Genomic DNA, 14,197 nt, shown 5'->3' on the forward strand with positions numbered 1-14,197 from the left:
GTTCCTTATCGTATTTGTTGTGGTCCTTGTCGTGATCCTTACCGTTGTTCTTTCGTCGTCCATTATTGTTACAAATTATTGAACCATTTGGAAAATATCTCCCAACATAATGATAAAATGTAAATAAATAAATAGACAAGACACCGTTATTTTTTATACTGTATCATTATTATTATTATTATTATTATTATTATTATTGTTATTATTATTATTGTTGTTATTACTATTATTGTTGCTGTTGTAAATGGCATAGTGATTGTACCTCCTTTGGTGAAATCTGGTATTAGTTGGCAACACTGAAGAGACGGCCTAATTAGTCTTTTAGGAACTGTTCTTACGTGATCCTCATTATACCTGTCTCCCATTGATTTCTTATGATGTGGTGCACACAGAATCAGACGCAGCGCGACGGTCGCGAACAGACACGAGGAGACATTGAATGACTGCTTGAAGTTCGTCGCGAGGAAAGTGATAGCTGCAGTGTACTGCGCATGCGTTAGTAGTGGCTATGATTGCACGCTTTCACTATCTACAAATACTATTGTTGCGCAGTGCACGTTGTTCATAATGGAGCTCGATGGAAATAAATTAGTTGTTTTAGTACAGGAAAGATACGTTCTATACAATCTTTCAAACAATATGACGACAATAATGTAATTTACAAAAATATGTGGGAAATTGCAAATGAGATAATAGCACCACGCGAATAATAATAATAATAATAATAATAATAATAATAATAATAATAATAATAATAATAATAATTTGTAGCAGGCTTACTTCTCTGCTCTGTACTATCACTCATTCTTGAATTAATATATTATTTTTCTTTATTGTGAGTCGTGAAGTAGTCATAAACATACAAAATGACGTTTGTGCACTACATTAGTAGTATTTAATTATAAGACTCATTCAGTCGTATAGATTTTTAGGCTTAGGCGTCCTTTGGAAAGAGTAACCAAATAAATAGAATTTCTCATATAGATAGTCCTCTTTCATTGACGCCATTTTCTAGCCTTGGCCAGTTTTCCAACTCGCACAGACAGCGAATCAGTTGTCGCGAGCAGACCGTGTTAAACTGTCGCGAGGCGTAAAACAAAACGTCGGATCTGATTCTGTGTGCACCTGGCCTTATTTTTTGTGTGTGAAGTCTAACAGTACATTTGACAACTAAGCCACAAGAAACTAACAGAGATAACAGACTGATAAATACATAACAGGCAGTAAGAAGAATATAGAGAAATATTCGAACAATGCTGGCGTCTTTTACAGAAATAGATTTCTTTTTAATTTCTATACTGTCTCAGACACTTGTACATACAGAAAGGTTATGGGACAGAATGAATATAGACTCAAATATGTTAGATACATATAGTCCATGTACCGTAAATGAACTAATTAGCACAGCTAAGGTAAAATAAATTATTTCGTGAAATTAATATTCTAAGTTATCTTCATATTTCGTCCGTCTATCAGCAATTAGGAAGTAAAGTATTTAATTGTAACTTCAGTTCATAAAATTTTTCTCGATTTGATTTACGAACATTTTCCTCAAGTGTTACTGCGAAAAGTTGTATGCGTTCGTGAATTTTCAGGAGATGGAATATTTCCGTTTATGTTGGAGTAAGAAAAACGTGTTTACGAGACTACATTTGCCCGCGATTCCATTTTTGATATGAGTAGATGTACAATGAACTTTCTAAGATTATCCCGCAACTTCAGTGTTCAAAGTTCATTTATATTTCTACTTCCTAAACTCCTCCCTACACCCCCGAATATAAGAGAAATCTATAAAAAAAATAGTAACATTCTCATCATATTAGACCAAAAACCGAAATATTCACTCATCTGAATAGCCTTAAAATATTCTGCATGAACTTGAGAAATGTTCCATGGACCTCGACCGTATACCTTCTAAATTGAAAAGTCCCTTGACTAAGATGAAATACATATAATTTTATTGTAGAACGAAGGATGTCTACCAACAAGAAAACAACAACATACGAAAAGACAAAATAATTTTAATAAAGATATACAGGTGTAAACGATATAAACTGCCAGAATTATACTGACTGTACACCTCGGTCTACTAAACATGATGTATAGTGAAATTTTGTTTCTTCTTCTATTTCTTTAATTCCTAAAATATCATGGTTTTGGGATTGATAGTAGTCTAATAGTTGGAATTGTCTTCCAAAGTCAGCTCCTTGGACTAGTAACAGTATCTTGGCTCCAACATTAGTGTCCATTCCTAAGTTTCACCTTGTTATAGAAAGGGAAAATCTTTTCCTTTCCAGGAGTGGACAGTCAAACAGGACATGTAAGGCAGTCTCTTCCTTCTGTTTGCACATTCGACAGATGGGTTCTTTTTTATAGAGTCCCAATGTGCGTTGGTATTTCCTGAAGTTACCATGCCCAGTAATTAATACAACACACTTCTCATTCCTCTTCTGTCCAATTTGAGCAGATGAGGACAGAGTTGTTTGGACCTTAGACCAGTTTCCTTGTCAGTTTTTGTCCAGGATAGGATTGCCACCTAAATTGGTGTTTATCTTTATTCCATGCCTTAACCGAGGTCTTGGAAATGAGTAAACTGATTCCAACCCTTTTTGGCCAATTGATCTGCGCTTTTTATTTTCCTGAATGCCCCAATGCCCCGGTACTCACCGCAGTTCTAGCCTCTTATGAGAAAAGAGGGCTATCAGGAGAGTCAAGCAATCCCATATTAGTTTGGATTTTACCTAGTCTGAAGAAAGTGCTTTTAAAGCACTTTGACTGTCTGTAAGGATGAGAATTCGTTCACCTTGGTAACCCATCTCAAGTCCTCTACTGTCCAAATTTCACGAGAGGATCCCTGCGAGAGGAGTATGGTCCTTGCGAGGTAAGAGGAGAGAGTAAGCCAGTGACTCAGCGTTCTTGAAGAAGAAGGTGGATGGTGGTGATGTCATTGGCCGGCTGGACAAACAAGACTCAGTCAATGGCCGGCCGGTTCCGTGTCGGGGATAGGTTATAAGAGTGGGGGGAAAACTTACATTCCCTGCTCGGATCTTCTAGTGAAATGCGGACAGTAAGTGCGCAGTTTAGAATGGCGAATACTTCCATCTGAAAAATTGTGCAATATTCCCCGAGGCTTATAATAATATTAGTCCTAGGAGATTGGCCATAGATGTCTGCACCTGGCTGCGTCCCTATGCGGAATCCATCCGCGAACCATACAAGTTGATTACGTACTGTGTCAGGTGTAGTTCCTCCAACCCAGTCTTCTCGAGATTCGAGTGTTGCCTTGAATAGATGGAAGAAACAGTACTGAATATTCATTAGGTCAGACCTCATACTCAGTACTGGAATATCCACAAAATGTTACTGAAATTATTAGAAAATCTAACGTCTAAGAAAAATAAATTTGCATTTGTAAGAACTTCAGAATCATCAAGAACAGTGTTTCGGAAAAGTCAGAATAAGATTATAAGTGGAACAGAGAATTTATTTACGTTCTGACGACCAAATATAATCAAGATCCTCTAGAGCTTCATTTCGGTATTTTGTATTCCATCAGTTGAGACGACCACTCTTCAACTGTAGACGTTTTGTATAATCTGTACTCTGTGTACGTTTCTACTAAACTTGCCTTGAATTCGAGTGCAAACTGTGAATCCAAGAGAGGCTTACCCCTTACTTCATTCGTTAGTCAAATCCGGGCAATGACTAAAGAAAGTGAACAGAAGAACAAAGAAATAAAAAAAATCGGCGGAGGCCAAAAAAAAAAAAAAAGAACTGAAGAGTTGTGAAAATTAAGTAGGGAAAACTCGGATAATTTCGCAATATTAAGGTTTTACTCCTTTAAAATATAATAAATGTATTAAAATTTCTATTTTTAGGAAAACGTCTGAATTATTATTTCTACACGATACGTGTAAATGTGATTTTTCTAAACTAAAATGTATACGTGCGACAGAAATTAAAAACATGTTACGAATTATAATCGTTTGGATAACTCAGTTAATTTCGCAGTACTACTCTGGTAATTTCGCAGTACTACTCTGGTAATTTCGCAGTAATATTTCTAAAATAAATTTCTACATATTTGGTTAAAAATAACTTCAATTTTACTACTAAAATATATGCAGTGATTTACTTGTCTTACAAGAATTTTCTCTCGCTCAGATTTATGTTCTCTGCAAGAGTGACACAAGAAGTCTTTGCGGAATGTTACAAGTCCCTGACATTTTTCATGGAACCACTTTATGCACTGCAAACACTGTATGCAGGCCGTTGTTGTTTCTCCCTTTTCCGCAGTGGACTGATTCTGTACCATTTTGGAACCCTTCGAGGAGACATTTTGTTTGGTTTTGGTACCATATTAAAACATGTCTCATCCAGATTCCAAATACGGTTGGGCTTGTCCTTCAGTCCCGAGTTATCTAGAACCCTCTCTAGAGTATCATAGAAGTCATTGAGGTTTTCTCGTGTCGCAGCAGCAACCCTGTTGTAGGAGAGGTTTTCAGGCTGGCGCATGCACAAACCACGTTTCTTGAAAGAAACTCACCAATCCCGACCAGTCCCCTTATCCTGAAAGGATTCTTGCCATTTTCAGATGCCAATCGAAATGCAAATTCACGGACTTGAGATGTAATAAGCCCAAAGCCAAGTTCTTGCATCTCGACCACAGAGTCTCTTTCTCCCCAGAGAAGATAAAAGGACTCACTTTCTTCACGACTTGCATTTTGGAAGGGTCAGGTGTGATGTTTAGACGGTCCTTCAGTGTATTGTAAGGAATATTAGATTCCTTGCTGCTCTTGTTAACAGATCAGCCAAAATTCAAAATTTTACTGAGGGCTCTTTTTTTACATCAGTTTCGTCATATTTCTGACCATATTTACCACTAGCGGGAGATAACTGTAACAAATGACACGGTAAATATATTAAATTTGATTGCTATTTGTTCTCATTTACCTAAAACTGAGTTTTAAGATTGGACCCGGACCTTTATTATGAACTACTAATATTAGGTATTTACATTTTATTTATACTATTAATTTTATCTTCCTTTTTAACTAGCTAAAGCAGGAAGAACTTACACACAATTGATCCAATTTTCTACTGGGATCGCCGTGATTCTGCCTATCAGTAGTTTCTTGTACTATTAGTCAGAACTAAATGTAATTAATCGCTGTCAATCAATTTCGTAAAGAAAATTATAATTAAAAAGCGATAATAATACTTTCACATTCAATAGGCCTACTTCCTTCCTTTCACTGCTGCAGTCACACCTACCGCATTTTAACAGCTATAACTGAATAATAAAAAAATAATAATAATCACTTAGTGATTTAAGACGACGCTTATTTCGTCGGATCCCGACCACTTAGTCACTCTTAACGAGTGCACCTCTGCACATGTGTGGACATTGTGCCACTGTCATACATCCATGACGCAGTGCATGAGGGTAGGCCACTAGAGGGAACCCAAGAGTTGGGACTTAAACTGAGAGGATTCAATCCGGCATCGGGATGGGCATCCAGTGTGGCTTAGTGGATAGAGCGTCAGCACGTAGAGCTGAAAACCTGGGTTCGAGTCCCGGTGTCGGAGAGAATTTTTCTCTGGTCCACTCATCCATCATCATATGATGACGCAGAATTTCTGCACGGAAGTATCATATGTACTTCGGTACATTGTAATAATATATGAATAAGAAAATCTTCACGGGCAAAAACACATTTCTCAGCACCCACTTGTTGATATTTTTCACTTGCCACTCAAAAAAATATCCACACTTCAAATAATATAATTACTGTAATGAAATATTTACATTTCTTCAATTATGAAAATGATTGAGACAAAACTTCCGCAGTGTTTTACAAGCACTCTCTTCTCACAGAATCTGACAATAGAATCGCAAAATCAGTTTTCAGTTCTATTGAAGCTCGACAGAGTCGCTACTTATAGTGCAGAAGGAACAAGGTAGTGCTACCATGTACTGCGATGTTTTATAGGATCAAATTTACTCGGTGAAATTCGGAATGTTAAATAGGAAAACTACTGCGAAATTGTACGTGTTGCGAAATTACCTGGGTTTGCCCTAATTCTTCCTTATAAGGACTAAACTATTTTAGAAAAAAAATATATTTATTCCTGAATGATTTAAAAGGACAATTAAATGAAAGATTTATTAATCATGAATTAAGGATTTCATAATTATCTTGTCTACCGCTGTGAAGTAACGGTTAGCATTCCTGACTGTGAAATTAGCGGGCCCGTGTTCAAATCCTGGTTGAGGCATGTTACCTAGTTGAGGTTCTTTCTGGGGTTTTCCCTCAACCCATTAAGAGCAAATGATGGGTAACTTTCGACGTTGAACCCTGAACTCATTTCGCTGGAATTATCACCTTCATCTCATTCAGAAGCTATATAACCATAGCAGTTTAAAAAGCGTCATAAAATAACCAATTAAAATCATTATCTTTGTTACTGCCAAAACAAGGTACTGAACAGAAGCCAATTCGAAGAGTACGGTATATAGGTAACTGCAATTACTGAATCGTTTCCTATGTTAATCGACAATGACGGACTGAAACCAGAATTTCAAATAGGTCCGTGGAAATGTAACTGAAAAAAGGAACCCAAAAATGATTGACCAGAGTGTGCGCTTACAGTGTTTTCACAGTCTAGTATATACAATCACGAAGCTCAATACGTAGTAAATATGCATCCATAGATAGTTGCTAACCACTATAATCGCTAATATCGCCTCATTACAGACAATGCGAAATAGTACCGGCACAGTCTATTGTTCCTAGCACCCTCATAACTCAAGCTTCGCGACTGTATAACTTATACTAGACTGTGGTATTATCTCAATGTAATGTCTTCTTTGCAAACATAAATATTGCGTTATGTATAGTATCTCAGCTATAACTCCTGTGTTTACAGCAGCACCTGAAAGAACATTCTCTACATTAAGAAGGTTGAAGAGTTATTTTCGCAGTTTTATGTGTGACGAAAGGCTGTGGCATCGCTTTGATATATATATATATATATATATATATATATATATATATATATATATATATATATTACATTATTAGAAATATGCATAACACTACATAACATCATAGTGTCATCCCACCCTCTCCCGAAAAATAATTCTGGCTATCACTTTGCTTGGGATGAAGCAGTAATCACAGATATGAGAGATATGACCTTGAGGAAACGCTGATACAGCAAGTGCCGCTTCTTCTTCTTCCGCACAAAGAAAATTAGGGAAAAGTTTAAATATTTTTCTATGTACTATTGAAATGCATAATGTTTTCTATTAGATGTTAGTAATTATTAAATTATTTCATAAGTCTTAATGTTGAATACCTTTCGGAGATTTAGGCCTAACATAAACTAACAGATTATACAGGGTGAATCATGAGGATTTACCACCACTTACTGAGCTTATTTTCGAAGACATTCTGAGCAAAAAATATAATATAAACATGCTTCCTAATCTCAATATTTTCAGAGATACACTAATTTGAAATTGTTTGTAAAATACCATTATTCTTAATTTATAAGGATAAAAGAACATTACAGATAAAGAATTAACTATTCATGAGTGTCATTTATTTAGCTAGTATTCTGAAGCTCAAAATGTGTTGTGAATTCCACAGTTGCGTCTTACAATTTTTTTCTTCGATTTGTAACTACAAAATTATATTTTCTTACTCATTTATCACAATTGAAGGTTTCAGAGACACAGCGGGCCAAGCGCCATCTATTAAAAACGGAGAAAGGAATGATTAAATTTAAGTGAATACCATAGTTTAATGAAGATTGACATAACATTTAGTTTTAATGTGTAGGGTAGACATTGGTAATTTCGTGATAATTTCATAAAAATTAATTTAAAATGCAAATGTGTAAATATATCCATATTCCGATTTTTTCATCTAAAAGACGATAATTTGCTGTACAAATCTGTAGACATAAAAGATTGGACACGTTCTTGAACAAGTGCCAAAAACCACTTTTACAACTTAAGCTAAAAGGTTGGTTATTTCGTGATAACCTTGGTAATTTCGTGATATTACATTGATAATTTCGTGAGAGGCAGAAGAATTGTGGAAGCATTCATTAAAGTCAAATTAAATTCTCATTTATTGTTGCAAGACTTCAAATATAGTAATTCCGTCTAATATTCGTAAAAAGAGAAAACATAGAAATACATATGAACACATAATAAGAATGAAATCTAAGTAAAAATTGAAATTGAAAAGAGATCTTCTTTGCCCTGAAAGGGTGAACACTTTTATTACGGACTTTACTATAGCCTATATTACAAGGGTAACTCCAAAAGTAATGCATAACATTTATTTAAAAATTATATTTTTATCCTATAGCTTTGCTATTTTCACAGAATGTAGATACATCTTTTAGGAACAAAATGTCACTTTTCCACATAATCCCCGTGTGTTTCAACTGCCTTACGTAACCTAGGAACGAGGGCCTGTAGACCAGCACGGTAAAAGTCTGGACCAACACGTCTGAGCCACTCTTTAGCAGCGTGCACACGGGAGTCATCTTCTAACCTCGTTCCGTTCAGTTTACCAAAGAGATGGTAATCGCTCGGTGCCAGTTCAGGACTGCAAGGCGGATGTTTCAGTCTTGTCTATCCGAATTTTCTGTTCTGGTCTGTGGTCTCGTGACTGACATATGGCTGTGCGTTGTCGTACAATAGCATAAAATCCTGCTTCTCCCGATGTCGTCGAACACCACTCAGTCGAGCTTGAAGTTTCTTGAGAGTTGCCACTTACGCTTCAGAATTAATGGTGGTTCCGTGTGGCATGATGTCCACAAGCAAGAGTCCTTCTGAATCGAAAAACTCAGTAGCCATAACGTTTCCTGCCGAAGGTGCACTTTTGAATTTCTATTTCTTTGGTGAATTTGCATGATGCCACTCCATTGTCTGCCTCTGTCTCCGGTCCAAAATGGTGGAGCCATGTTTCATCTTCTGTCACAATTCTTGCAAGTAAGTCATCTAGCACTTATCATTGGCACTTAGCATGATAACAAATCAAACAGAAGCTACACTGAACTCATTGCGTCCCCCCCTTTTTTTTTATCACAACTTATCTTCAGATTTCTAAAATTCGTATTGTAATACAATTTTTAAAATAGTATAAAATGTAACACTTAATGCTCAACAAAATTTCACCTCAAACGGCTAAGATTTCTATCTGTAAAGCTAAGCCTATATGGCGACTACAGCTGTATCTAAAATTCCAAACACATTTCCTAAAATTTCATTAAGATATAATAAATCATTGTACCAAATATCATATGCCTACCTTTAGTAATAAGCCTGTAATGTAATTACAAACATCCACGAAATTTGTACGCCTGAGAAATGGACGCTAACTTGCTCTCTCCAAACATACAAGCTCACTGAAGCAACTACAATAGTCACACAAAGCGTAGTTGTATGTTCCTGGAAACCGGACAACATGTGAAATCCCTTGGTGGAAATTTGAATCTCGTAACACCATTGGTTAATTCACGAAAGAGCAAAGAAAAAGTATCACGAAATAACCACTGCCATGAAATTACCAATGTTTACCCTATACTTTATATTACTTGCTATATGTTTCCATTAAATTATGGTAATAACTTCAGTTTGACCTTTGTTTTCTACTGTTTTAGTACATGGCGCTTGGCCCAGTATGATTCTGAACACTTCAATTGTTATAAATCACGCCACTCTTGTAAATTATTTAAGACTGTACATTATGACGTGTAATTGAACTGTAGTGAATCAAGTTCAACAATTTTTATGGTAAGTACGTAAGAATGTGACTTTTAGTTAAAAATTAAAAATTAATATCTGCACAAAGCATTTAACTACACAATTTTAGCTTCATAACACTAGTCAATTAAATAAATGATATTTCTGAATAGTTCATTCTCTATTTGTAATATTCCTTTAGTCTTAAAAGTAAAGGAAAAAGGTATTTTGCTAACAACTTGAAATTATTAGTGTAACTCTAAAAATATTGAGATTAAGACACATATTTATATGACATTTTTGCTCAGATTATCTTCGGAAATAAGCTCCGTAAGTGGCGGTAAATCCTCGTGAATCACTCTGTACAACAATAGCCGGGATTAAAACATTCCTCGGATAAATATAAATAGGACCATAGACATTTTCAGTTGACCAAATGAAGTCAGCAAATAGATTCCCTATAGAGTTACTATTTCGTCTGCCCATAGTGAACAGAAGAGTATTCGATATGGCCTGTCCTTTCGTGTATTACAATTCGCTCACTAATGTCATAGCTCTATGTAACACACGTACGAGGATCAGTCTTTAGCCACACTAGTGCATTTCCTGGCGCGCCAATAAACTTCGATAATGCCACTTTCTGTTCTATTCGCTATGCTATAACTATTCACACGTTGTACTCAATAATGAAATGTATTGCCGCCGTATTATCTACATCAGACGTCACGAGCGAACGGATCACCATTTAAAATTAAAACACGATTGTTAATTATGTCGAAATACGACCTTCTTCGACAATAATCTGTATCTCCACCGACACTAAAAATATTTTCTTGCTGGTGCGGTCCAGGCCTCCAAACACCGACTGTCCATAAATTTGCACCTGGACACATCGAGCAAACTTAAGTAGGCGTGCTTAAATTACACGTCTCGTCAGCACGTGCTATTATGGAAGCGATACATTCATTCGTTACTACATACAACAGGTGAATAGTTCTAGGTTTTTTTGTGGAAAGTGTTTGGTGCCGGGAAATAAAACCACGTGTTTAGTACTTTATGCTATGCATAGTACGTATTTGTTAAAACATGGTGTCTTTCTTGATCTAGTTCTATACAATTACCAAAATGTTATTTCCTGACCAAAGGAATGTACTTTTTTTTTGTAATTTCCAGAATTATGTTAAGACATTTTGCTTCATATAGGTATTGTCATTACTCGTATACAGTTTAATATTAATAGCGAATGTTGAAGATGATATGAAATAAAGAAACAATGATGTGCGATTTATCCCTTCCAGCGTTTGGCCTATTGCCATTCCGGAGTGCTTAAATTCTACGCACTTGATACAGATGTAACTTATGGTGTAGGGTCAGTACGACAGCGGGTCTTCTCCGAAAGACAAGGAAACACCAATGGATTCGTAACCACAATCGTGAATTTCGTATTGTTGGTAGATCTGTGCGACTAAATCGTGGCTTATACTTAGTCGACCCGTTACACTTCTAAATAAATTATGACAAAGTAGGGTAATGTGAATATCCCTGAGGAAATAAATGAAAATATATCTCAATTTTACTCTTATAACAGAGTAATTTACTTTATATCTATCATAATAATATTCTTAATTAAAAACGAATTTGTACAACTTTCAGGCATTTTTTATTCGTTCTGGAGGCATGGTTCGGGAAATCGCAAAGTGAAAGTGATTGTGGAGTATTGGCAGAAAGATTATAATGGTGGAGGAAACCAGGAGAACATTAGAAAAACATCTTGCTCTCGCTTTGTACATCTCCAATTCCTTCATCACCCAGACGGGGATTGAACCCGGGTCACTGCGATGGAAGGCAAAGAGGCTAACAAATCGGCTACGAGCCAGCTTCCATTATAATTATTTATATCTTCATGACTAATGAGACAAAAACGTTTGCTAAAACTGAACAACTTAAATTTACGTTGTTGAATGACACTAGTTTGAAATCTTACTTGAGAAGATTATCGGATGTACTCGATGGGATAAGTAAGGCCTGCCAAGGATTTCTGTCACTCACCGAAAAGTTGCAGTCCGTCCTCCTCACTCGCCGCAATTACTCTGGTCGATTCAACAAGTAATCCGATAAGAAATGCCTTGCAGCTCGTGTCCACACGCAAAGGTACAGCTAGCGACTATCGACCCAAGTTTGGTTAAAGGTTCAGTGGACAATACGAATCGATGACTAGCTATTTATTAATCAAGTTTCTTCCCGTGCATTCACCCAATCCCATGCCAACAATCCGAATCAGTAGCTGGAATTCTGTTGGGGACTAAAGCTTGACATTTACGTAGTACGTCATATAAAGGCAAGCACAATTTATAGCTATTCAACTCCTTATATTACAAAGCTATTGATATAAACGAGGCTATACTAACACTATAATACGGTGAAATGAAAGTGATAATGATCTTGGAAATACTAGGATAAAACCTAAGTTACGATCGTTCTTCATCAAAGGGCATCTTACAGCTAAACAGCCGAGAAAATATTCCACTTCCATTGGTAATAAAACATAATATCAGCTATTGCTTCGCCCACAGAAGAATTTTTACATTTATTCTAGTACATACAGACCGATTGTTTAGTCCTGACAGGTCAGCGACGCGAAAGAGGGGAAATAGTAGTAGTAGTGGGCAGAGCTCCGGAGTATAGATAAGGGCTAGCGGTCGGTAAAAGAATGCAGTATAGCTTAATTGTACTATAAACATACCGCTCTACCGCACGCATGACATCCGATCGCTCCGAAGGCAAGCGAGTGATTAACCCAAACACCCCTTGGCGTAACTAAATAGACTCGCCTGACCCAGGCGCACATCTCCGGCGACTGTCAGGACTAAATAATCGTACTGTACTCAACTCTTTAGAGAAATAACTTGAACCACAGAGAGTTTAATTAAAAGCGGGTAATATTCAGTGATTTCAAGTAGTGAAGATGAAAGAACGTGTTCTTTTGCAATAGGTTTATTTTGCGACTCTTTGTCAACTGCAATGGTTATCCAGAGTCTGAGTGAAATAAAGGTACAAACGACGAGAGATAACTAGAGAAGAATAAAGAAGTGTATAGGCCTATAGTATTTGTGAACTTAGAAAAGGCGTTTGAGAGAGTGGATTCAAGCAAACTCATGTACATTCTGAAGAAAATAAGCGTGAATTGGAAAGATAGGAGGCTGTTCAATAACCTATAGGTATATGAAACAAGTCAAAGTCAGGATAGGAGAAGAAATGTCAGAAGGAAGTGAAATAGAGAGAGAAGTACGACAAAGATGCTCTTTATCATCTAGCCTGTTCAACATACACTTGGAGGATTTGATGAAGAACTGTTTTCAGAACATGAGAGGGGTAAAAGTAGGAGGAAGAAGAATAAAGTGCATAAGATTTGCTGATAATATGGTGTTAGCAAAAGAGGAGATGATACTAAAGGATATGCTACTGGAGCTAAATGACAGCTGTGAGCAACATGGAATGAAGATAAATGAAAACAAGACGAAGAGAAGGTTGTCGGAAGAAAAATAAAGAAGGTGAACTTGAGAATTCTAAATGAGGCAATAGAGCAAGTGAACAGCTTCAAGTACGTGGAGTGTACTATAAGCAGTAACATGAGTTGCAGCCAGGAGTCAAAAGAAGGATAGCAATGGCAAAGGAAGCTTTTAATAGAAAAAGGGCCATCTTCTGCGAACCTCTGGAAAATAACTCAGGAAGAAACTAGTGAAGTGCTTTGTGTGGAGTGTAGCAGTGCATGGGGCTGAAACATGAACATTACGACGAAGTGAAGAGAAACGAATAGAAGCATTTGAAATGTGGATATGGAGAAGAATGGAGCGTGTGAAGTGGACAGACAGAATAAGAAATGAAGTTATTTTGGAAAGAGTAGGTGAAGAAAGAATAATGCTGAAACTGATCAGTAAGAGAAAAAGAAATTGGTTGTGTCACTGACTGAGAAGAAACTGCCTACTGAACGATTCATTGGAAGGAATGGTGAACTGGAAAAGAGTTCGGGGGAGAAGAATATCTCAGATGATAGACGAGATTAAGATATGCTGATCATATGAGGAGACAAAGAGGAAGGCAGAAAATAAGGAAGATTGGTGAATGCTCGGTTTGCAGTGAAATACCTGCCCATGGGCAAACCATTATGTATATACTAAATTCCATAAAAGCATGAATAGGTACGATGTTTAGAACAGGTATTTGCAACATGTGCAAAACACATGATCGCTACGCCGAGAAAATGCAGCAATAATTATACTTCAGGTAACTACAAGATACCTCATTTCTATTGGATGATCGTTTACCTCTACTGTGGGCTGTGGAAGTGAGGTGGTCGGCCTAGGCTTTTTATGAGCTGTCACGTCACAGATTATAGTAGACCTATGTAATAAATGCTAATTTTGTTCAGTA

At 36.6% G+C, this 14,197-nt stretch overlaps 1 protein-coding gene across 1 annotated transcript in view; it reads right to left on the bottom strand.

Moving 5' to 3' along the window:
• LOC138707907 (caveolin-3-like) overlaps positions 1–11,917 on the bottom strand; it is a 49,195-nt gene extending 37,278 nt beyond the window's left edge. Inside the window, exon 1 of the mRNA XM_069837953.1 lies at positions 11,816–11,917. The gene's annotated coding sequence lies outside the window, so the exon portion shown is untranslated. The remainder of the gene's footprint in view (positions 1–11,815) is intronic.
• Positions 11,918–14,197: the final 2,280 nt, after the last annotated feature.

Source organism: Periplaneta americana, chromosome 10, assembly GCF_040183065.1.
Source record: "Periplaneta americana isolate PAMFEO1 chromosome 10, P.americana_PAMFEO1_priV1, whole genome shotgun sequence".
Taxonomy (NCBI): domain Eukaryota; kingdom Metazoa; phylum Arthropoda; class Insecta; order Blattodea; family Blattidae; genus Periplaneta; species Periplaneta americana.